The sequence below is a fragment of the Leguminivora glycinivorella genome, chromosome 7 (assembly GCF_023078275.1).
Source record: "Leguminivora glycinivorella isolate SPB_JAAS2020 chromosome 7, LegGlyc_1.1, whole genome shotgun sequence".
NCBI lineage: Eukaryota > Metazoa > Arthropoda > Insecta > Lepidoptera > Tortricidae > Leguminivora > Leguminivora glycinivorella.
This window is the reverse complement of record NC_062977.1, coordinates 20,271,111-20,297,860: the sequence shown is the minus strand read 5'-3', so window position 1 is coordinate 20,297,860 and position 26,750 is coordinate 20,271,111. Positions and strand designations below refer to the sequence as shown.

General features: G+C 34.6%; 1 long non-coding RNA gene across 1 annotated transcript; it reads left to right on the top strand.

Moving 5' to 3' along the window:
• The first annotated feature begins 7,313 nt into the window (after positions 1–7,313).
• On the top strand, positions 7,314–8,170 carry LOC125228417. The gene is made up of 3 exons (XR_007177283.1): positions 7,314–7,454; positions 7,562–7,706; positions 7,921–8,170. It is a non-coding gene; the product is annotated as an uncharacterized LOC125228417 (long non-coding RNA).
• The last annotated feature ends 18,580 nt before the right edge of the window (positions 8,171–26,750 follow it).

Here is a 26,750-nt window from a genome sequence, read left to right as displayed (position 1 = left end):
CTAATAAGGGCGATAAATGAAACCAGGCATATAATTCAATATTGTTATCATTAATTAAGAGGTGTTTTTGAGTTACTTTTAATTTTCACCCCATAATGAATTTTTGAAAAATTTCCCAGCAGCAATGTACTGTAAACGTGGTTGCGATGACAATCAATGACAACTGTCAACGAGCGGTTAACGCGAGTGTGTTTGCATTACGTTGTGGGCCGAATTATTTTGTATGGATAAAAAAAATATTTCAATTTTAAGTAAAAGTTATCTAATTCCATTTTTTATGTCCTATACTCACCACCGTTAAGAGGTTCGCCCGTATTAGGTTTACACCCTGTATACGCAACATGACGGTTGCCTATAGGCGTCATCCATATATTACGTCACAGTGTAAGGGGGGGGGGGTCATACTAAATGTGACAATCCCTGTTAAAGGGATACAAAAAAGCGTGACATAGGGGGGGGGAGGGGTCCAAAAACCTGAAATTCCTTAATGGAATGTCAAGTATGGAAATAGTCTATGCTTGAGTGTGTCTGACTGCGATACAGCGTCATGACCCGAACAGCTGTTAAATGGATTGGTTCCTGCTAGACCATCATGGTCGCGCGATAAATGATAAAACAGCAGGCCATCCCTATCGCACTATTTGTAAGTGCGGTAGGGACGGCCCGATGTTTTATCATTTATCGCGCGACCATGATTGCCCTGCCGGCGTATCATGATGCCAATTTTATCACTTATCCACGCGAGATAGACACCGTCCTTATGTCATTAATACAGTTAGAAGAAGACGTGGCATCTATCTCACGGCGACATACTCCCGATCAAATTGGCAGCCTGATACGCCGGCAGCGGGGCTATCATGCTGCCAATTTTATCACTTATCCACGTGGATAAAGCATCCGTCACGCTTTAGCAAGTATGTCAGTGTGAGAGTGAGAGTGACAGATGTTTTATCCACGTGGACAAGTGATAAAATTGGCAGCATGATACGCCCGCATAATTGCCCGCAGCGGGGCTATCGCATGCTTCCAATTTTATCACTTATAGACATGGATAAGACATCTGTCACTCTCACACCGACGTACTTGCCAAAAAGTGACAAATGCTTTATCCACGTGGATAAGTGATAAAATTGGAAGCATAATAGCCGGGCTGCTGGCTGGTTAAGATGACATCAATGACAGCCGTGGGGAGTTGGAATCCTGGGAGGAACCGTCAGTCAGATTTGAATTGGAAAGTATCGCAGTCAACACTGCATTCAATATATTGATTTAAACTAACACGATCTTCACTCATATTATTAAATTAAAACGGGACTTAATCGCGTAAAACTTACGTTTTGTATTTAACCCGACGTTTCGGACATGACATTACGTCCGTGGTCACGGGTAGACTGGCTGGGAGTTGTATCAACATCTTCTAGCTGTACGAGTTTTTCGAACTACCCGCACTTGATTGTCATCAGTCACTTTTACGCTAGGGTTGCCACTCTGCCTACATACAACACTCACGACATCCGATGGTATGGGACGGGAAGTTTTCTCACGTTTACACTTGCTAATCACTGGATTCCACGAAGATGAAATCCCTTGCCCTTCATTTTGATTGAAATTACGATGTTTCCTGATTTCAATCGCTTCACGTACTTTCCTGCTATAGTAAAGACGTTCAGTTGAAAGGACTTTGGGATTATGCAGTTCAATCCAGTGGTTCGGTCCTGACTCTAGCAAATCAAGTGCGGGTAGTTCGAAAAACTCGTACAGCTAGAAGATGTTGATACAACTCCCAGCCAGTCTACCCGTGACCACGGACGTAATGTCATGTCCGAAACGTCGGGTTAAATACAAAACGTAAGTTTTACGCGATTAAGTCCCGTTTTACTTTAATAATATGAACACTGCATTCGTTTAAATATTATTTTCAGGTAGGTATATTCCCTTAATGAGGCTCTAGTATGAACCTACGACATTTATATAAGATCTGGACTCGAGATCCGGGATCGGGATCCGGTCGGCATATATGGGTTAGTAACGAGCTAATAGGATAGGATTTGATATCAGGCGAAATTAGTGTTGTGAAACGACGTGTTTTGACATTAGAGTGACGCTAATACCGTATTATGGCGATGTAATGTTGCGGTCGCGGTGATTAGGTTTGGGGAATGACCCGTGTCCAGTTGGGCAGTAAGATAATGGACAATATATTAGTTAGTTCAAAGAGGATAGAGTATTATAGAGAGTTACTGTCAAATTAAAATGTGTAATCACAGTGCATAGACTGCCATCTCTCGACACAAGCTTAAAACTTTTGAACCTCAGTTTTGACAATTTGGCCCATATTGTTGGTTTTCATATGTGTTAAAATGTCAAATATTAATATTAACGCCATCTAGCCGAGCGTTCCCCAAAGGTGTAACGCCATCTAGGCCACCGCACCTTTTTCTCTAGAGCTTTGAGGTACGTTTTTTTTCTTAGACTTTATCCGTCTATACGGAGTTACATAATATATGTCTTTGGTTAGTTTTACCGTAAACTTACCCCTGGTAATTTACCGCTGGTGGCCTAGCGGTAAGAGCGTGCGACTTTCGATCCGGAGGTCGCGGGTTCGAACCCGGCTTGTACCAATGAGTTTTTCTGAACTTATGTGATAAATGTCATTTGATATTTGCCTGTCGCTTTTCGGTGAAGGAAAACATCGTGAGGAAACCGGACTAATTCCAATAAAGCCTAGTTACCCTTCGGTTTGGAAGGTCAGATGGCAGTCGCTGTAAAACTAGTGCCTAATACGCCAAATTATAACACCCCGCTACCCCTTAATTAATTACACCCTAAATTACCTAACTTAAGACCAAATTGTTAGCCCTAATTAAAACAATACACTATTAAAAATTGGCCATTAAAACAAATACTGTGATCGTCTAGTAAGTGGTAGGACCCCGTAGTTGTGCGTAGCAATCCAGATTCTTTTTACCTTTAGGAACTTGCTATTAGGGGTAAATTTAAGTTGATAAAACTAAGGCAGTAATATATTCACTTGAGGTATAATAAACTGAGAGAACGTCATTTGTGAAAGAATTTAGTGCGTTGAGATAAAAGTGTGTGAGAATGGTAAAATTGTGTAAGGAATATAAATACAGGAAATATATTAAAAATAAATACAAGACATTATTTAAAATGGGGTTAATTGTTTCCGACCCACGAGTCCCTTATACGTAGGAATAATAGGTGTATAATATAATAAAGCCTATTATAAGGACCTCGCTCGAGCATATGTACAAACTAGGTTGCTGGTTCAATTTATGCTTTATCAAACATTGAACAAATGGGATCCTTAGAACAAAAGTAAACTGATGTAAAGTGTCTTTGCTCTACTTAAAAATGTACTACCATAATAGTAGATATCAAATATTTAATCAAGGATCCTTTAATCCCGGTATAATTTTATATGTTTTGGGATGTTTCTGCAACCAAGTCCTCTAACGTCAGGATAGAAACTGCTCTGCCTACCCCTGGTCTATCAAGGAAACAGAATATCTATTTTGATACCCTTTATTGGGCCTATTCATTGACCTTCTTTTGATACTAAGACAAATACTTCATTGATCTAGCCTTTCGAACGACAAAACCCCAGACTCACACGCCATCCCATATATATATTTTGGTTCGGCCATAGCCATCGAAGGTTGTCCAAGATCACAAAATATAAATTCTATATGCGTGCAATTTCCCACGTTCCGAGTATAGTGGTCCATTGCTTGACATCGTGTTTCACTAGTCAATGCTAGAATTGTTTGATCTCCCAGACAACGATATCGTTAACCATATTATGAAAATGGAATGATGATTCCAAAGTCTGCCAATCTCGAGGCCAGTGTCAATGATTCAACTTTTGTGAACAATCTTATTTTTATATCAATGATTCTCCTTGATAGCGACAGGATCCTAACATCCATAGATGTCCTATGCCTCCCTAGTATTTAGTATTAGTATTAATTCCCACAAGTTATCCTTTAACTCTAATAAAGTTTACATGTTATGAACAATAAATAAAGTTATTAATCCTACTTCATTGATATAGCAAAATTATCTTACTTAAAGATGAGACAATAGTATGAAAATCCTTCTAATCACCCAAAGAGATTCTAGCTAATAGAATGTGTATGTACATAAAGTAAATATGTGTAATATTTTATGTATCTAAATAGTAGTCATATTAGGGATACTCAGATCCGAATTTTAATTAATAATATTCCAAATTAACCGTTAGTGTTAATTGTATGTAATAAATAAATTGAAATTTGAACGACTTAAAATAATTACCACATAAATATAACATTCATGAATATCTTGTTCATATGAAATGAATAAGTACCACTATTTAAAATTATCACCTTCAGAAAATAGCACTAATCTAAAATTACAAATATAAACACATTCAAAATAAACAATTTGGACACTTACTGGTAGTCTTCAAGTCTACTTTACCAAGATACCTTCTCGCCAGTCTCCAACCTCTCAATCTTGTATCTTAAACTCCTGATGTCAACACCTCAACGTTCCCTCGCCGAATGCCCTCTCTGACGCTGCGCTCTGAGTTTTATTGTCCCGATTTTAACGCATGCGCTGTGTTGTTTTATGGCTAACAATGTCTGATTTCGCCAGATGTGCCTAAAACGCCTATTGTGCCGGACTTGCCTATTGTGCCTAAAACGCCTATTGTGCCGATTTCGCCTATTGTGCCTAAAACGCCTATTGTGCCGGTTTTAATTCCGAGAATTTCTATTTTTAATTTGTTGGAATTCCATTTCGTATGTAAGTTGTTTTCGTTTTATTTATTTGCAATTTTTAAGTTTTTATCTCTGTATGCATTTGTTTCTAAGCATAATTATTATAGATATATCTTATGATTTGAACCGAGGACTGTGTGGTCCGTTACATCTGCCCCTTTTATTTTCGTTTGATTCAAAATAACATTTTGTGTTAAACGAAAATAACCAATAAAATAATTCAGTTATTGAAATTTTCAATTTCCCATTTTCATAGTTGTGGTGAATAAAAGTGACCAATACTCAAAAGAACCTCACTGATCCAGCACGAATTATGAACTTAATAGTTACCCAGACACATGAGTCAAATTGTCACCAGCCAGAATTTTCATTCCAGTAAAAGCATTTGGTTGTGAATCAAATGTACCCTAATGGTAAAATCCTTGCATCCTCATATGGGTAGTTAGTCACATTGTCCGACAGGTAACCCGCTATCTCCATTGTACAGATATTATGAACTTACAAAGATCTCTTCACTAGAAAGAAAAAGCCTTTCTATTCTCAGGTAGCCACTGACAACTGTTCTCCCCATAGTTCAAGGAACCAGTCCACAACTCATTACTAATCAATAATTTTCCTCCTTTCTCGGCATAATGTCCTATGTATAATTATAAGAGTAATCAGACAATCAATGTTTTAATCAAATCAACAATTTTATAAATATGATTCCATGTTAAGTCACATTTTTTTTTATATATGCCAGACAAAATTATCTGATTTATCCCATAAAGACACAGGGTGTGTGTTTAGTTCGTTTGTTAGCGGCATGTAGAGTATGTTGTTACCAAAAGAATGTACCTGTAAAAGGTATAAATTATTTATCCTAACACCTAACTCTCGTGGTAACAAGTTTGTGTAACCCTTTCCCCATTCTAAAATTCCAATAACTGCCGTCACTATTCTCAAACTTGCAAACATGAGGAAACCCTTCATATCTTCAAACGACTCTCCATCCATTCATCTAGCTAACCCTCTCTTCTTTCTATTATATGACTCTCATTTATACTACTCATTCAGATTTCATCCTTCCTCATACGCTCAATTTTACTGTTTCTGTCATACCTGCAAGTCCACTTAGATAATGACAGTAAAAATAATATATAATATCAAAATTAAAAAGCTCTCTCTTTTTCCTGTTGCTATTGCAATTTTTCAAATTGATCAGAAATTAAAAATCATAACCATACTTATATCGTAAGTACAGGTACTATGTTATTTTTTTACTTTATGAATCATCCTATACGCAATCACGTCTTATATTTAACTTTCGCATTAACCCTATACAAACGGCACGCAAAACTGCAAAATATTGTATGTGATGCCAATTACCGTTAAGTATTAATTACTTACATTTTTTTTTTTAACCTATAGTTCAAATTCAAAGTTAAATCATGGAAGATGATACTGCTAAGAATTCTCCTTTTGTAAGTAGGAAAAATAATACAAGTAACTTGTTACGCCTAACTGCTCTGATAACATCTTCTAACATTATGACATAGCTATCTTCTAGTATTATCGTTACAAACATACACACATACCTACATACTGAACTCTCATTAGCTTAATAAACCTATCGAACGCGCATATGACACTGTTTGAGTTGCAGGCGTCCATAGGTTACGGTAACCACTTTACATCAGACGGGCCTTATGCTTGTTTGCCACTGACGTAGTACATAAAAAGATGGAAAGTCACATGAGTGAAAGTTTCCAAACATGACGAAATATGATTCTTGGTTACACATAATATTGTATGTACTATTTTTCTAAATAAATGATTGCAACGATTGCTTCATTGTTACACAACGATGGTAGTATGGCTACCGTACCGTACATCGAAATCTACAGATCCAACTGAAATCTTACTTTGTTTTGTAAACGATTGAAAAGAATTACGTTTCGAACAGTATGCGAGCGAAACCGCGGGCAAAAGCTAGTAAATCCTGTACTACTACGCATTACCTATTTATCTCATTTTATAACTAATATGGTTCTACGATCCGTTATTTAGCAAAACATAGAAAGTTTGAAATTTGGTGTTCTTCAACTGTCCTTTTAATTTGTCATAGTATACTAGCAGTCTAAACAAAGTTTTACTATAATAATATTTTTCTCCTCAATGAAACTCCACAGAATATATTTATTATCATGGATGTTTCCCTTGTTTTTATCCATTCAAATAGGCATATCGTCGCTTAGCATCCATAGCACAAAATTTGATAGGTTTGGGGCTAAGTTGAACTGTGTAAGATGTCCCCAATATTTATTTATTTATTTCATATTTATATAAAAAAAACATTAAGATTGAATGTAAACGTCAAATCACTGTCTCTATTTTATTATTCTACAATTCGTTCCACATAGTCTGCAGAGCCCCATTCATACTGGAATAAATTTTAGTCGCATAAATTTTAGTCGCATCCGGTCCGTCAAATGTCTTATGATCTATAGAGCCCTTTTAATTTTTCTATGGCAACATTTGCTGTGCTGACGTCATTGCCACGTCATTACTGTCAGTCAGACAGAAATAAAAGAAAAATGGATGCCGTTCAGACGTACACGCATTATTTGGAACTGAAAATTACGTAATTTATCGACCTGCTGGCTTGTATTTGTTATAAATCATAAAAAAGTGAGTAATACATTAACTAAGTAATGATATATGTTGTTAGTAATGTGGTAAATACAACACAAAATGTGTATAACGAATGTAATAAATAAATGCTTGTTTGGTTTTAGATTATGGAAAACATCATGAACAATAATGAAACAAACCGAACCTTTAGCTACAATAATAAAATGACCCCATGACGCCAGTGGAACTACGTGGTTTTCTTTCATGATGATTTGATGATACCATAATGGAATTAGCCAAGTTTTCGCCGTAAGTAATAATGTATTTAACTTGTCCATCACAAAGCAGTTCATAGTTTAGTTTAAACCTTGACTTGCTAAAATGGTAAAATGTTTTCCAATAGAGAGATTGTCTAATTCCTATAGCGCACTACAATAACATTCTAATTCTGGTCTTAGAGATGGAGAATTTTAGTAAGCCTACAACTTCCTATTTCTTATGTCCGCCTATTTACATGTTTCAGGTATTGGGTGCTAGATGCCCCTTGGAGTTAAGCCCCAGTGCCACTATACTACCTTACCAGTTATGTGTGGGTGTTGTAGTCCTAAGACACCCCAGAGATGCATAGGGCCTTCACAAGCTCACGCCACGCCTTCCTATCTTCAGCAACCCTTGTGACCTTGCTCCACCAACTCAAACCTGGGAACTCGCAGCTCATTTTCGACGGACCGCTTCCATGAGTAGACAAGGCACCGACGATCACGGCTTGCATCACCTGTACTAATATGTAAGTTACACTTTTAATGTCTAATGATCCTGTAATCTGTTAACTAATCTCACCAAGTGTTAATAAAATTATTTGTATGCCTTGAATTATAAGGTACGGGTTCGAACCGCGACCCATTGTCCTTGAGAACTGTCATCTGATATTTGCCAGTTGCTTTTGAGTGAAGGAAATCATTGTGAGGAAACCAGACTAACTTCAATAAGACCTATTGAAAATTAGTGTTTACGCCAAATCCCGGAATTAGCTGTCAAGCAGACTCCATGCTTCCATGAGCCGTGGCAAACACCGGAATGATGCAAGGAGGTTGAATGAATTTTAAAGTTTGACCAAGCAATGTTGGTTTTAAGCAAAAATTGTATAAATGAAGAATGTAAGCATTACCGAATGTCAATAAGAATCATGCTTAGTTTGTAATCAAGTAGGCCTGTACAAAAATGCCCCTTCAATTTTTATTTATTTATTTAACTTTTATGTTGTTGTTAAGTCAATTATTTCTCTTTTATTCTATTTGGCTAAACTTTATTTCGATAATAGTTTAGTATGATAGAATTTGAAATTTATCCCGTAATTAAAATAGACCCTAATTAATAAAATGATCAAATACCTATTTAGTTGTAAAATCTCTGCTAACCTTATTCCTATAACTTATGCTTATAACTAGGACTTATTTCCTACTTAATTAATAAATATTTCTTAAATTTTCCAGTGTATGCGGAACAACACTGCCATTATACTAGGATCAACGTCCTGCCCCTTCCCCGGCTATGTACAAATTGGAACTCCATTTGCATGCCCCTTTGACTGAGCAATGTGTGTATGTGCTCGAAACACATTCACTTGCAACAGAATGACTCCCAGGCTGACCTGGCTCAGCTCCTGTATGTCTGTTCTACATAGACAATGGTAAAATGCTTTATTTATTTATTTATTATTCTTTGATTTACTCTAGGGTAAATAATATTATTTGCTCTTATTCCTGATTCTAGAGGTAATAATAGCAAGTCTACTACAGACTGACTCCATTTGTTCATTCAAACTATTATACTGTGCACTATATTTGGCACAAACACTACTGCTAACTCTAAAATCTTAAGTCTAGCTTATCTACCTAACCAGTCAAATTGATCTATGCTAACCTGCTGCATCCACTGATAATTGATTCAAAAAATCAAAACACAGACAGACGGATAATCTGACAAAGTTATAAATATAGGAAACCTATGATCAACTTACTTGCTCTATTTTATAGTGTCATATGAGAGATAATTTCGACCTCGACAGCTGTGACCTGGGTGGCCGAGCGGATTAAGAGGCATTTCCCGTGATTGGAAAGTACGCTGGTTCGATTCCAGCCTCAGGCACCAGAGGACTTGGTCACTTTTTCTTTCATATGTGTAATTTATTTCGGTTTAAATTTATTTTATAGTGTACTAGAATTAGTCTAATCACAATCTCGAGATTAATATTTTTAAAAAGCTTTTTCTTAGCAATTATGTTTTCCTATTCCTAACCTTGGGTCATATTGTAGACTACTCCATAGTTGATATATTTACTAGCTACATGCTACCTAAAGAGCTGAAATTTTATAAAACCAATAAGTGGGATGACAATACAATATTACAATATCATTGAAGCTGACTTCATGAAGATGTCTGACAAACAATGCAATTCATTATATGACTTGTCGACCTGTATGTATAAAAAAAGGAATGCACATCCAATAGTGGAATTGCATTCTAAATGTTTTAACTGAAATGTATTTACCCTTCATTTTTGTTCCAGGTTTCAATGAAAGAGTGAAAATTCTTCTCCCTGTACAATCACATCTAACACCTATACTGACTACACCAAATATGATCATCACTCAACGTGTCTCACATCAAAATACTTTTCAAAAGTCATCGAGAAGAAGAACATAATATCTTTTTTTTCCATTGTTGCCTGAAAAAGTTACTTCTCTATTCTATTTTTCCTGCATGGAGTGGCGCTTTTCCGTCTATTGGAAACAACATGAACATGTATGCTCTGGGTTTTTTTTTTGTGCACCTTTCCAATATTACTAATAAAGCATTTTGTGGGTGTTTCATTTACCACCTTCCTTCATAATTTTGCTAGTGTGTGATTCACCATATCCCTAATTATTAAATGCAATAGCTACTGCAATCTGTTCACTGATGGGAATCATTTCATGTTAACACAGCTTTGAATACTATCTTAAATAATGACTCAGACTGACTGTCAATAAAAATATTCCTAGCTATAAGCTTGCCTGAGGTTAATGAATGGTGTGCCTAACTCCTTACTTGAGTATTTAAGAACTATGCTTAAATTCTAGATTGTATGTTCTTGACATTCTTGTCAATAAGCTACTTGAATGTTTGTCTCTTTCAAGTAATTATAATTTGTTCACACTTCAGTGGAAGACAACTAATCCTTAGTTGTTAGTAAGTATGAGACGTGCTAATTGCTACTAGTTTCCCTATGATTATGAATACCATTACTTATTCTATTGTTAATTTTATTTAAAATAAATCAAAATCAGATCAATGAGTCTCCCTATTGACTACTTAAAATTAAACAACCTCTATTTGTCAGTATAATCACAGCTAAAATAGATATTTCACAGCTTAACGCTTCTCTAGTTCAATCATCATTTTATTTCCTAGTTTTTCTCTAGCTGATAACAGCTTATCACTAATCAGTTGATAACACGGAAAAGGGGCGAGAAGATAGTGAGGTAAGAGTGAACACGATATTGTCTTGCTGTCAAAGTGACATCTACCATGATATGCGACACTGTTGACACATGAAGAATAGATTTTGACAAAATGTACTTAATCAAGTCTGTGTATCGCATACTGTCATTAATTTAGCTTATTCTGTTTCTTAAAAGAACATGCCAATACTAGCAACTTGTACATGACATATATACATACTACATGCCAAATCTAGTTAGAAATCAATTCCTACAGAGGCCCACAGATTAAAGTACCTAAAATACTAGCAGTATTTCCTTGCTTATTTCTACTTAATTTAGTGAGACTGGCAGATATATTATAACCAACAGAACGGAAAATCTTGATTCACTAAACAGTAAAAGTTTCCCTTAACATAAACATGTAGAACCCTTTAATTTTAATTTATTTATACGTATCTAAGTATTTATAATCTTCCATGATATCGTTTTAAAGAACCCTCGACACAAAATTACCACAAGACAGTCGATCTGTGCGTAATTACTTTCAATAACGACTAATTTGTTTTAGTACAAAACTTTCCCAGTAGGTAATTCATAAAATTTAGGCTGTACTTATTTTGATTATCTTAACAGAAATAAATATTAACTAGAAACGAATAACTTTTCTAAATTTGTCATTCCGATTGGATCGTTTCATTGACAGCTGGTTTGACATTTTTACAATAGCCTCAAATAGTTTCTTCTATCCCCGGTGTCCCTAGTCGACGTCAAAGTTTTCTGCACGTGTTATCTCTTATCAGTCTGTACGCACGTTGTTGATCGATAATTATGTTATTGTTTACATACAATACCATGTGTACACACGATTCCAATTATCGTATAAAGCCGCGTCCTAAGTTCGTAACGGGTAATGTTTATAAGTTTAGTTTATGCTAGAAGCGCAAACTGTCATTAGTTCTTTGAATAGTGAATTAAAGTGAAATAAAAATCTAATTAGATAAGTGATAAGCCTACAATGGTTTTAAAATTACACAGCTATGTCTAAAGTGAGTGAAATGTGTTGTGCAAAGTGCAAAGTTTCTGTTTCAATATCGGATTGCAACTTTGTTTAAAAATCCAGGTTAGTGACCTTAAACTTACAAAACTTACTTTAAGATGAAACGTATCTTAGAAAACTATCAATAGCTTGATTGCCCCTTAGACTATTACGCAGTGGTTAATAAGAATAGACGAATGATACAAAATTAACATAAAGTTTCAGCATGAAGGATAGCAAGTTCCCAAAAAGGATATCTCATTCACAGCAACACTTTGTGACAACATGTCACTTGAATATGCTAACAATTGGACATATTTAGGGTCTATTACATCCTGGTCATGGACTAACACTTTATAACACCCCGCTACCCCTTAATTAATTACACCCTAAATTACCTAACTTAAGACCAAATTGTTAGCCCTAATTAAAACAATACACTATTAAAAATTGGCCATTAAAACAAATACTGTGATCGTCTAGTAAGTGGTAGGACCCCGTAGTTGTGCGTAGCAATCCAGATTCTTTTTACCTTTAGGAACTTGCTATTAGGGGTAAATTTAAGTTGATAAAACTAAGGCAGTAATATATTCACTTGAGGTATAATAAACTGAGAGAACGTCATTTGTGAAAGAATTTAGTGCGTTGAGATAAAAGTGTGTGAGAATGGTAAAATTGTGTAAGGAATATAAATACAGGAAATATATTAAAAATAAATACAAGACATTATTTAAAATGGGGTTAATTGTTTCCGACCCACGAGTCCCTTATACGTAGGAATAATAGGTGTATAATATAATAAAGCCTATTATAAGGACCTCGCTCGAGCATATGTACAAACTAGGTTGCTGGTTCAATTTATGCTTTATCAAACATTGAACAAATGGGATCCTTAGAACAAAAGTAAACTGATGTAAAGTGTCTTTGCTCTACTTAAAAATGTACTACCATAATAGTAGATATCAAATATTTAATCAAGGATCCTTTAATCCCGGTATAATTTTATATGTTTTGGGATGTTTCTGCAACCAAGTCCTCTAACGTCAGGATAGAAACTGCTCTGCCTACCCCTGGTCTATCAAGGAAACAGAATATCTATTTTGATACCCTTTATTGGGCCTATTCATTGACCTTCTTTTGATACTAAGACAAATACTTCATTGATCTAGCCTTTCGAACGACAAAACCCCAGACTCACACGCCATCCCATATATATATTTTGGTTCGGCCATAGCCATCGAAGGTTGTCCAAGATCACAAAATATAAATTCTATATGCGTGCAATTTCCCACGTTCCGAGTATAGTGGTCCATTGCTTGACATCGTGTTTCACTAGTCAATGCTAGAATTGTTTGATCTCCCAGACAACGATATCGTTAACCATATTATGAAAATGGAATGATGATTCCAAAGTCTGCCAATCTCGAGGCCAGTGTCAATGATTCAACTTTTGTGAACAATCTTATTTTTATATCAATGATTCTCCTTGATAGCGACAGGATCCTAACATCCATAGATGTCCTATGCCTCCCTAGTATTTAGTATTAGTATTAATTCCCACAAGTTATCCTTTAACTCTAATAAAGTTTACATGTTATGAACAATAAATAAAGTTATTAATCCTACTTCATTGATATAGCAAAATTATCTTACTTAAAGATGAGACAATAGTATGAAAATCCTTCTAATCACCCAAAGAGATTCTAGCTAATAGAATGTGTATGTACATAAAGTAAATATGTGTAATATTTTATGTATCTAAATAGTAGTCATATTAGGGATACTCAGATCCGAATTTTAATTAATAATATTCCAAATTAACCGTTAGTGTTAATTGTATGTAATAAATAAATTGAAATTTGAACGACTTAAAATAATTACCACATAAATATAACATTCATGAATATCTTGTTCATATGAAATGAATAAGTACCACTATTTAAAATTATCACCTTCAGAAAATAGCACTAATCTAAAATTACAAATATAAACACATTCAAAATAAACAATTTGGACACTTACTGGTAGTCTTCAAGTCTACTTTACCAAGATACCTTCTCGCCAGTCTCCAACCTCTCAATCTTGTATCTTAAACTCCTGATGTCAACACCTCAACGTTCCCTCGCCGAATGCCCCTCTCTGACGCTGCGCTCTGAGTTTTATTGTCCCGATTTTAACGCATGCGCTGTGTTGTTTTATGGCTAACAATGTCTGATTTCGCCAGATGTGCCTAAAACGCCGATTGTGCCGGACTTGCCTATTGTGCCTAAAACGCCTATTGTGCCGATTTCGCCTATTGTGCCTAAAACGCCTATTGTGCCGGTTTTAATTCCGAGAATTTCTATTTTTAATTTGTTGGAATTCCATTTCGTATGTAAGTTGTTTTCGTTTTATTTATTTGCAATTTTTAAGTTTTTATCTCTGTATGCATTTGTTTCTAAGCATAATTATTATAGATATATCTTATGATTTGAACCGAGGACTGTGTGGTCCGTTACAAAATCTTGGGATTAGTTGTCAAAGCGGACCCCAGGCTCTCATGAGCCGTGGCAAAAGTGAAAGTGCAAGAGAGAGCTGCTGCGTATTTGTTTACGGGCCTTGATTTTTTATGAACCTTTTCATGTTGAAGTCATAAATCATCTAAACGGGTCTATTCGACTACAATAATAAATACAAATCAGCAAAACAAAAAAAACACAAGGAGGGTTAGGTCCAAATATTTTAAAAGTACTTAATAAGTCCAAAATTAGCTGACGTCTATATGCTAATAATATCTTTTTAAAAGCTTGTTTTAATTAAGTATCTAAACTTTTGACAATTTTTTGGTGTCATTTTTATCAACTGTTCCATTTTCAAATTACTCGTATACCCCTTTCTAAATATACAGGTTCGATTTTGTCTAAGCTCCACATGTTGGTAACCCTAGCGAGGCCCATTAAATCCACCTGGCAATATTCCCTGCGGGTCGGGCCCTTAACGTAAACATGTAACACTTAATTCGATAAACGGTATCTTTGGCATGGCTTCGACAATATATAATAGTATTCCAATCCATATTAGAGCACTTGACATATATAATTTCAAAATACAATTCACTTCATTCCTCATTGAAAAATGCTATTATACTATTAATGAATTTATTAATGATAATAATGACTCGACATTGTATTAGAATTTTATTTTTATGTATTAAATTGACATATTGTATTGTGAAAATTGTAATAGAATTTTAAGTGTTGTATTAATCTGCCATTATTTCCATCTGCCATTATTGTAATTGTAACTTAAATAATTTAATTTTTTTTCTTTTTAGTTAAGATATGCATGCGTTTAGCTTAATAATCGCACAACAAAATTTTGTACACCCGCATAGTGGGTAAAACATAGAATAGCGCTGCCATTAATGTATTTATCACCTTTTCTGTAACCTATGTTTAACAAAATAAAGAATTGATTGATTGATTGATTGATTGACGGTTAGGGAAACTTGCGTGAGTTGACAACGTTTTAACACGTGTAGTTTTGATTATACACGGTGAAATTTAATCGGAGTTGAAAAATATTTTTTCTACTTGTCGACTGTAATCTGTCAATTAGGGCACCACAGACTAAACTATAAGTGCTAACTTTTCAGTGTTGGATACTCTATGGCAGTTCCGTCTCAATTATAATAAGCTCATTATAGTTGACTTTAGTTAACTGTAATAATTTCAAAAATAGAACTTCATACAATTTCTATACTAATTTGCGATACCTGGCAAATTTTCCTGTATCTGAATCACATTTTTTTTTATCTGTCGCGTTATTACAAACAATTGGTTGCTAGATAATTCGATGTTGATACAACGGTGAACGACTCTATTAACATTAATTTTAACTTGCATGAATGATGATATTTCCGTCCATTGATGATGAAGATGATGACTCGTAGAAAAAGTATTGTATACAATACAGTGATATAATTAAGCTTTTCACTCTCGTACCGTACTATTAGGCCACTCAGCAAGCTTCGTGGCCTAAACATGGTACTCGACTGAAAAGCTTTGTATTATATCACGATTGTATAAAATACTATGTTATTAACCAACGAAGATTTAATACGGGACTGACAAAGCTCGTACAAAAAAAGCGTACCCCTGAAATGTATGGGCTTTTTAGGCTTAAAACTAGATGACGCTGTTTTGCAGCCTGGAAGTGGCCAAAATCATATTTTCCCCAAATATTTTTGCGTGTGTATATTTTTATAAGACTACACAGATAGAAAATATCTCTTCAACCAAAGAAACCTATTTGAACCAAGAGATATCCAGTTTCCCATATCAGGAAGATTTTAATTACTTGATATAAAACATAAAATGTCTCGATGTTTATTACTTGCACTAACCATTTTATATCTTAACATGATTAGCAAAACAATCTTTTTTTAAAAACTTAATCATTTATTCCAAGAGCGTAAACGTTTTGTTCAGTGATAATTATTACTCAGAAGCAAATCAGCAAGTTCTTAAAAACAAGTATAATATTTCTTGGTTCTAAGTAATAAAATTGTTGTATTAAGAGTTATGACGGTTTTCGGTTAAGAGTTATGCATAATTAAAGTAAAAGTTAATGTTTCTTGGGGTGAAACAATTAGTTACTTACACCAAATATATACATTTTTCATTTTAAAAGTTCTGACGGTATTAGATGAAGATTTACATGTTTGAAGTTAGATTTAATGTTTCTTGGGGTGAAACAGTAAGTATCTTAAACCAAATATACTTACTTCTTGGATGTAATTTATCTTATTTCATTAAAAATATATAATTTCTTGAAATGAAATTTTATATTTCTTAGATTGAGTAAATAATGTTTGTAGCGGGGGTGCGCGCGGGGAGAGAAGGGAAAGCCGAAATGACGTGAGAGGTGTGTATTATGTTCAATAACCCGCACGTTACAAGTTTATAACTCAGAACGAAGACGAGTTCCCCAGCCAGTTAGAGAGAGAGAGAGAACTGGAGCGGAAGCAAGTTTAGGATAGTCCTCAATAATAGCGCGTAGTTCCCAGAGGGAAGCAGGGAGCTATTATGTCGGAATTTGTATTCCTATGATTCGATACATATCAAGTTCCAACCGGCGAGCCTAACCAAATCGGGAAAAATCTTAACACCGCCATGTACGAATTCTATGGGCTGGGGTCAGCGCCATCTAGTGGGTTTTTTGGTAACTAAACCGGTGTCGCCGCTCGGCGCGCGAACTAAATCTTGAAGCAAAACTTTATTATTTTTCGATCTAAACGTGTTGATTCTCAAATGGAACTTGTAGGCATTAAATCAAGAATTTGTGATATGAAGCCAAGAATGTAATAAATCTTGACCTAAGTCCGTGTTGATTTTTTATTTAAAACCTGCTCGAATTATGAATGAAGTCTATAAGCATCAAACCAAGAATTATTATAATCAAGCCAAGATTGTTCTAAATCTTGAAGTAAAACCTTGATATTTTTTGATTTGAACTTGTTGATTCTCAAATGGAGCTTGTAGACATTAAATCAAGAATTTGTGACACAAAGCCAAGAACTTAATAAATCTTGACATAAATCTGTGTTTATTTTTGTTTTAAGTTATTCTGGAACTTTGAATGGAGTTGCAAAGTTGCCTACCCCTTTATGGGATACAGGCGTGATTGATGTATGTATGTATGTATGTATGCAAAGCATCAAATCAAGAACTATTAAAATCAAGCCAAGATTGAACTAAATCTTGACGTAAAACCGTGTATTTTTTTATTTAAACTTTTATGTCTTGACTGTAGAACGTAAAAGTTAAATTAAGAAATTATGATTTCCTATTAAAAACGCAGAATTCTTGTAGTTAAATTGTGGTGAATCTTCTTTTAACAGGTTTTTATTTTTGCTTTGATAAAGGTTACTTGAACCAAAGACGTTTTTTAAGAACTAGCATATTCATACTAAAACGGTGTAATATTTTGTTGCAAATAAATACTTCTTTGATTCAAATCTGTCCTATTTGTACCAAATGTATATAAAGTTACGACTGAACAATTTTGATTCTTCTTTGAAAAAGGAATATCCCTTTAGGTTAAGACCATGTTATTAGATGAAGAATTATATTATTCCTTTTAAATAACAGTGTTTGAGAGAGTTTTCCGTCTTAAATTAAAATATCTTTTCTATCTGTGTAATTACATATTTCTTTATTTTAATAACATGATGTCGCGTCACACATTTTGAAAAAAAAAATGTAGGCACCATCAGTGTAATTATGTGGTAGTGTATTATGAGGTCATAATGAACAATTTTTATCATGGGACCAATGCTGAAATATCGAAAAAAATAATTGGCTGTTTCATAGAAATGAGCGGCGTCATGACAGAGCCCTATGTTACTCTCTATACCTTCAACTATCTCCACTTAAAAAATCACGTCAATTCGTCGCTCAGTTTTGCCATGAAAGGCGGACAAACAGACACAACACAAACAATTTCCCATTTATAATATTAGTATGGATTTAAATAGCGTCTTCGTTATACATAATTAATGTATTGTTATTCCTACACGTGTAATCAATCTATGAGTAGCTAAGACGTACACGAACTCGTGGAGAACTATTTAGTATTTGAATGTACTAGAATATCTTTCCATTTATGAACAATGGCCATTCAGATCTCGAGGAGGCGAGCGCGGAGCTGAAACTAAAATAGGTAAGGTACAGCGGGGCAAATCTCGACTGGGGACAATAGGCTCCCTGACCCTTTTTTAAAGACTGTCTTATATGTCAGTGATTGTTTTGACATGCAGTATGGTTCGAATACGATGACGTCACTTCATCGCTGACAGCGTTGTCATCAAGACACGACTTGCAAAAAAAGAATTAAATTCAAAATCTGTCCAGAAGTGTTCTACGCATTCCAAAACACATTTTGATAGGCTGTAAACTAATCTAACTATTTAAAATCACGGGTCCATCCTAATGCCCGTAACATACTTAGATGTGGTTTTGCGACATTAAGAGGAGTTGTAGGACAAGAATTCCGGAAATTAGGTGAACAGGGTCGGCTTCAAAAGCCCAATCGGGAATAATATATCAAACTTTGTATAACTCTCGAAATTTTCAAAGTGAAAATGGTTTAATATAAAAGGGGGAAATGTAGAAACTTGTGCCATCTCAGAAGTTGTTTTTTTTTTAAGTCATTATGAAATATGCATGATTTTTTAATACGGTTCTACTAGTTATTACGTTACTAAAAATAAATATAACAAATTCAAAATATAAAGTAAGAAAAAAAATATCACTATCATTTCCGGGAAAAAACGCGGTCATTTTGGCGCGCTCGATCGAGTGTAATCTGACATCACACCTGCCTACGCCCGTACACACGAGTGGGAGCAAGGAAAGAATAACGCCGTGGCTTGCGTGGGCGACGGTCGCGCGACGGCGATGCGACGCATACGAAATCAAACCTTATCGATATGGAAGTAGACGATGCGATGAGACGCGACGGCGACGGTCGCGCGACGGTCGCGCGACTGTAGCCCGACGCAACACACGGCGTAACTCTTTCCCACTCCCACTTACAGACGTCAACTGTAACATGACGTCACGTTGCGTTTTGAGAATTCGCGTTGGAATTAAATAACCCACTTTTTGAAAATGATAATGAAACGTAACATACGAGCAATAAAGATTACAAATATAAATATTTCGGCCATTTTGTACTTACGTGCACATTCCCTATTGAAGGTCATTTCGTTCACCCAGTGTACCTAAACTAAAAGCTAAATTACCCGTCCATAACAGCTAAGCGCAAGCAAAGCTAGCTAAAAGCTTCTAGCCATAATCTTAGATATAGAATTACGTAGATTTCCATTATATTTGACGGAAAACACCATTAGGTTTCCATTTGGCATGGAATTGAATTATGCGCACTTCCTTTCTGTTGTTCTAGAATAGTAAATAGGCCGAAATTCTGCGCAGCCATTTTGATGAATGGAAAAGCCTTCTAACTATTGGCATCGTGATTGTGGCGCTGATACAAATATACCGTCGCTGCGCGTGCAAAATTCGCTATGTGATTTTTAACGATTTTTCGTTTTCAATGCCATTTTAAACCTTATTTCTAGATACATATGCTCCAAAAACAGCGTCGAGCTCATTTCAGTATTACAGGTTTTATCAAAAGTAGGTATGTGACGCCCATACATTGAATGTTCTTCCTATAATCGCTAACTGCAATAAATCACATAACTCCATTATCTTCTTATAACAGCAGTTTTGGAATTGCGCCTGCTATGTGAATTATGACACATAGCTATATTTTTTGAAATATTGTATAATAAGATGTGTTAGATGTTTGTGCCCGATTTGTACAATCTCATACATAGCGATAATTTAGTACTATTTGTAGAAATCGTGAATGTTTCCAGATCGTGTGACGCAAATAGAGATAGATATCCACATAGCAGGCTTTTCTTATAAAAAAAATCTCTTAAAACTTGTTTAAATGGTGTATGGTAGCTGGGTTTGTCGTCAAGTATAACCTCTTTAAATGAGACAGAGTGTAGTTTCCCTTTTTATTGAGACTATGTCTGAAAGTACTCACTCTGACCGAATAGTTATTTTTTAATATTAGTTAAAAATAAATCATTTCAAATTGATTTTTAAGATTAACTGTCAGAAATTTATAGTGTTTAGTATACTGACAAATTTCGTGTAGGGTTCAGTGTGTGTAAACGTATATTACAAACTATCGAATAAGATAAATTTATGCTAAGTAACTAAAAAAAATAGCAAGTGATTTATCATTGCCTTGAAGTGGCAAGACATCGTTTTGTATGAAATTTTGTGTGATAAGATCTACCTATCCTTCCTGGAAACATTTTACAATAAATAAATGAAAATGAAATATTTAATAAATGAAAAAAAGCTGAATTGAGAAATCACATAAAGTTTTGAATGACAAAGATTTTCGGATCAAAAGGGAAAAATGGAACCCTTATACAATTATGTACTTTCTTGTTTATCCGTTTATCTATTTGTCAATATTCTTTATTTCGGAAAAACCCCATACTCAAGTGTACTGTACCGTTCCTTGAAGCTGTAAAAAAACCTTATTTCTAAGTAAATACAACATAGGTTAATTGAGTTGAAAAAAAATCTACACTCTTAAGGAAGTCAAAATTAATAGGGTACTTCCGGTTGACCTAAACTATAAAATTTGGAAAATAAATCGTATTACACCATACATCAGTACATGATTATTAATATATAGTCGTGAGAAAAAAATAGTAAAATGTACACGTAACCTTCGGTGTTCGAGCCAGACTAGCATTATCCGGTTTTTTCAAGTTAAACATGCATAATGAAAACTTATTCAGTCTTATTCAATACGTAAATGTTTACATAATACCACATTGAGCAACTTTGTAACTGAAATAACCTCCATTCATAAAAAATAATGGAATGAATATATTATTATAGTTGTAATATATTGGTAGTAAAGTAATATATTAATTAAATCGAGTTTTTTATTATAGTATTGTGTATTAAGCTTATAGTATTAAATCGTGTTTTTCTGAAATAATTTATTCGAAAATGTATTGATAAATTACAAATATACAACAACATAGTTAATTCAAATCATATGATTAAATAACTATGTAACGATAAAGTGCACAAATTGTATTTTGTTCCTTAAGAATAAAATCTAGTTATGTGATTGTAAGACACATACCGGTTATTTACGACTCAAATTATAATCGCTATGTAACATATTTATGAAATAATTTATTCGAAAATGAATTGATAAATTACAAATATACAACAACATAGTTAATTCAAATCATATGATTAAATAACTATGTGACGATAAAGTGCACAAATTGTATTTTGTTCCTTAAGAATAAAATCTAGTTATGTGATTGTAAGACACATACCGGTTATTTACGACTCAAATTATAATCGTTATGTAACATATTTATGAAAAATATTTTTTTAACCTTATAATAACTAAAATATAATTTCAAGTAATTTCTTAATGTACGCAAAAGTGAAAATACTTATGCCATAAAAATATTGATATATTTATGTTAAATAATTGCCGAAATAAACAGTTTTTTGTGTCTCCTGTAAAGTAGGTTAAAAACACATAGCGAAATTTGCACGCGCAGCAATTTACGTATTACGTAATCTAAAGTCGTGTCAAACGTTAGAGGACGTTATAAGGTATTTTGTTACCTTTATACAGAATGGTCCAAACCAAACCAAAGGAAACAAATGACTACGCGTATGCTATAGCATAAGTGTCCACGAATGTTGATAATATTTTTAGATCACGGGCTATCAGACTTGCTTAAAAGTGAGGACGCACTGTTTTCCATTAAAAAAATTGGCAGTTTTTTTTAATAAATAAATATTTATTTTTTCTTTATATTTTTTAAGGAAAAAGTAATTCAAAAATTCGTAACTCGAAAACTACAAAAAATCGGCTAAACTACATGGAGTATATTCATCAGAATATCAAGCCATAGAATAGAAGCCTATGATGTGAGGAATTAAAGAAAAATCTTGACATCAAGGTTTGGACCAGTCTGAGAGCATCCTCAATGCTTAAGCGACAATGTGGTATTTCCTTGAGAATGACGCAATAAATCATGATGCTATTTTTTTATCGAAAACTGATGCTTGATAAAAACATAATTATAGGATAGGAGCAAATAGCGGAGTTTAGTGTCGGAGGCCAAGATCCACTTCAAGTCCCTCAGCCAGCGATCTGAATGACACACATGTGTAACCTCATCAGTGTAATAGCAAAAAAAGATTCTAAGTACATCCAGTTCTCATACAGAAATACACACAGCACATTCAAGTATATAACCTAACCATAGAATTAAAATTGTAGCGACATAGTGACCCGATTTTCATGGAAACATGGCTAAGAACACTCCCGACTAATTCAGGTTTCAGACAAAAAAAAACTAAGTCTTAAATCGGTTCATCCGTTCGGGATCTACGATGCCACAGACAGACACACACGCAGACAAACAGATAGACAGACAAACAGACAGACAGACAGACAGACAGACAGACAGACAGACAACCTCAAACTTAGATAAAGAACATAAAACAGTTCAAAACAAAAACGAATGAATGAGAAACGACTCATGGTTTTCCTTATTTCAATACTCAGGGAAAATATATCGGATGAAAATAAAAACAAGAAACTCGAGACGCTTTGTATCAAAGGTCCTTATACTGCCAAAGTCGACTTTCAACTCGATTAATCTTAAAAGCATTGCTATATGAGACGGTATGGAGTATTGAATTCGTTCGATTGTATAAAAAGAAAGATACGAAGTTGTAAATGACTGCCTTAGACGCTCAAGTTATAAAGCACTTAAATGAATTGTGCGTAGGTACCTAAAGCAAAAGAAGATTTTTCTACTCGTCGTCTTTAATTTCAAAAATAGAACTTTATTTTACAAGCAACTGGTGGTACCTGACCCTAAAACTTGAGGTCAAAACTTCAAGGTGAGTGGCGCGGGTTAATAAAGACGCCACGAGCGTCTATTTTTTCATTTTTTTGTGTTTCTCAAAAAAATTGTTTTTTATATAGATTGTTGTGTTTTTCAGCTATAATACGTTCAGTTGCATTATTGTAGCAATAAAACTTTTTGACTATGACCAAGTCACTTATTTTGAAAAAAATTATAAATCAACAAATACCATACTTTCAGTCATCTTAGTTATCTAGTGGACCGCCTACCATTTTGAATATGCAGTTTGAGTGCAAACATGAAATATAAAATATAAATACTTATATACTGTCTATGGTATGGTTCTTGCCCTTACCGGGAAGCCTGGCCACTAAGACGAATCGAGTCGAGATGAATCGAGTTCGAAAAAACTCAACATTTGAATGCGATTCGACGCGTCGCCAATGAACTGCAGCAGAAAAGGAAACGAAGGAGTTACTATTAAAAACTAAGTGCATGCGAATTGGTTTGTTAAGTTGGTAGCAATGTATTTACTGAACTGTAACATTTCTAGACACTATATCGTGCTACTTCAAAAACCAAATACTAAATATTTTCAACAAAATATTTTTTTACGTATAGACTAGATAGACTTGTAACTGACATCTTTTATGTAGGGTTTTCATTCAAGTTCTATGCACGACCTTGTAACTCACGAATAATAAACAGTACGGTTTGAAATAGAAAACGAATATGAAGATTTTTCTACTGTCGACTTGAATTTCAAAATTAATAGAACTTTATTTTACAATATAGTTCTATATCTATGACTATAATTTACGATACCTGACATTAAAACAACGCACATTTTGCAATAATCATTCAAGCCTTGTCGCGCGCAAGAATGTCAAGTATACATCAAGCGCGACTTCAAGTATGGACTCGCGCGCGACAAGGCAAGTTGTGCTAGAGGGGCTGGCAATTTTGTTTGCCTCTGAAACACATTGTTTTTTTATCTATCTCGTTATCGACCAATCAGAGACGGTTATTAGGTACAAACAATTGGTTGCCAGGTAATTCGATGTTGATATGAACGACGCTATTAGCATTAAATTAAATAATTACATTTTTCGTCCATTGATGATGAAGACACCACGAGTATTTTTGACTCAGTTGAACACCGTTGCATACTCGTACATTTTTTTCTACGACCATGCATTTACTTTTTAATAGTTTTCTAGAATAACTGTCGTGAATTTCAGTGTTTCCTGTATTTTGACCTGCACTCAACCTGTCGCTCGCTGATATTATGACTAGGTACCTCTATGATGATATGTTTAGGATTGGGGATCAAGAAAAAATATTTTGTGTTGGAAATAACCGCTGAACTATCATTTATTTACTTGAAAATGGCAGCTTGTTAGCCATAAATCTCAAAAATGTACCCTTGATTCCTCCCTAAAAACCTAATTAAACTATTTAGGGGTAAAATGACAAGATTATACGACCGAATATGGAGGTTACAAACAGGTCTTTAAGTGAGAGATCCGCTTGGGTTTATATTACGTTGGTTAGCCAAAACAAAATATAACTACTCGAGAATGTATCAATGAATTCATTCATAATTTCTCCATGCAATTTTACAGCTCACTGTAGCAAGTTGTGTTTAAGTTTTCGTAAGTAGCTTAAAGAAGTAGCTTAAAGAACACAGTACAGGTTGTTTGTACAATTACGGGACACCAAAATCTAATCGATTTATTACAAGGCACGCTTCACTTCAGGCACTTTTAATATTTAAAGGGTCCCGATTTACTCCCTACCGCTTTTTGCTTCGGAACTCCGAGGCTATTTAGAATACAAGCATATGTCTATTTTAGGATACTGGATAATTTATTTTTGTATACCGCGGTACAAAAAAATCTCTTTTCTGTGCCCATGACTGATTTTTTATCCTAGCCTATTTGAGTGACCAACTGCTGCAAAAAAGGTCTCTCCCCTTGATTTCCACTATTTTCGACTGTTTCTTCTTACCAAATTTACATATGACTGATAAATAATCCTGTCTCAGTTGCTATACTAATTCAACATTAAATATAGTGTGCTTTAAACTTCTAAAAAATTTGCGGTAGGATATTAATCATCATTTGCTTGTACTTATCCCAATTACTCGGGGTCGGCTCAGCAAGTCTTTATTCCACACCTCTCTATTCGACGACATCTCATCATTTACTTGCATTCACTTCATATTATCTGTTCACCTGTTCTTCGGATTTCCTCTCCCATTGGCTATCTAATATCCAGGAGGAAGCCCTCCTGAATATTACTTAAGACGATACGGTAGGGGTCAATTCTCCATACAAACACTCTCGACTATTTCCTGCCTGGATTTTGAAGATAGAGCAATGATTTTTTCAACACAGATTATTATTTTTATCTGTGTCGGACCGTTTTGATTTTTTTGATATTCTGCTTTTTAAAGATTCTAGAGCCAATCAAAAATTCAAAAACCCTTTTTCATGTACGCAAAAAAAGGTGTGGTACTCAAGATTGGTAACAATTAACCAAAAAAGCTAAACGGTCCGACATAGATTATTTCATTGTTATTCAGATTCTCAAATTTCGTTCCGATTGATTAAGTTTTGAAGGAGAAAAGAGTCGAGAGCGGAAACTCGATTTTAAAGATTTTTTTGAAATATCTTTTGACTGAGTTGTTCTTAATGGACAATTTTTTTTCGATAAATCTAGTTAATAACACTTGTATATTTAACTGAAATTCCCAAGTTGAAAGGGGGGCTCCTTTCCATTTTAGCATTTTCGCTACCATATCCTCTTAATGGAGCATGTGTGGAAGATGCCTTAGATAGCAGAAAGTGTCGCTGAAAGCAGACCGAGACTGGAACCACCGGTGGCATGAGTTTTCTTTGCCAAAAATGTGGCAGGTCGTGCCGCTCACGAATCGGCCTCCGCAGTCATCAAACCCGTTGTTGTCTAAACACCGATGCGTAAATCGTCTGCAATAGATGCAAAGGCCTGTGATGATGGAAAAACATAAATCATAAGGACCCTTTTAGATATGGAAAGCCACGTATGATCAGAAATGCTCTTTATTATTTTCGCGAAACTCCACGCTACAGTGTTCAAAGATCTTTGATATAAGAAACTTTGTTATACAAAGCTTTCCACTCCGCGAACACTTGAATTAAGCTGTGTAAAGCTCCAATGGTGCGAAATCTTTAACGAAATGGAGGGATTTTACATGTTTGTAAGCTGAAAATGAAACTTTTGAACGCTTTTCTAGTACAAGGACTACAAAGTAAAGGTACGAAGTTATTTTTTAAGTAATAGACCCGATTCGGATT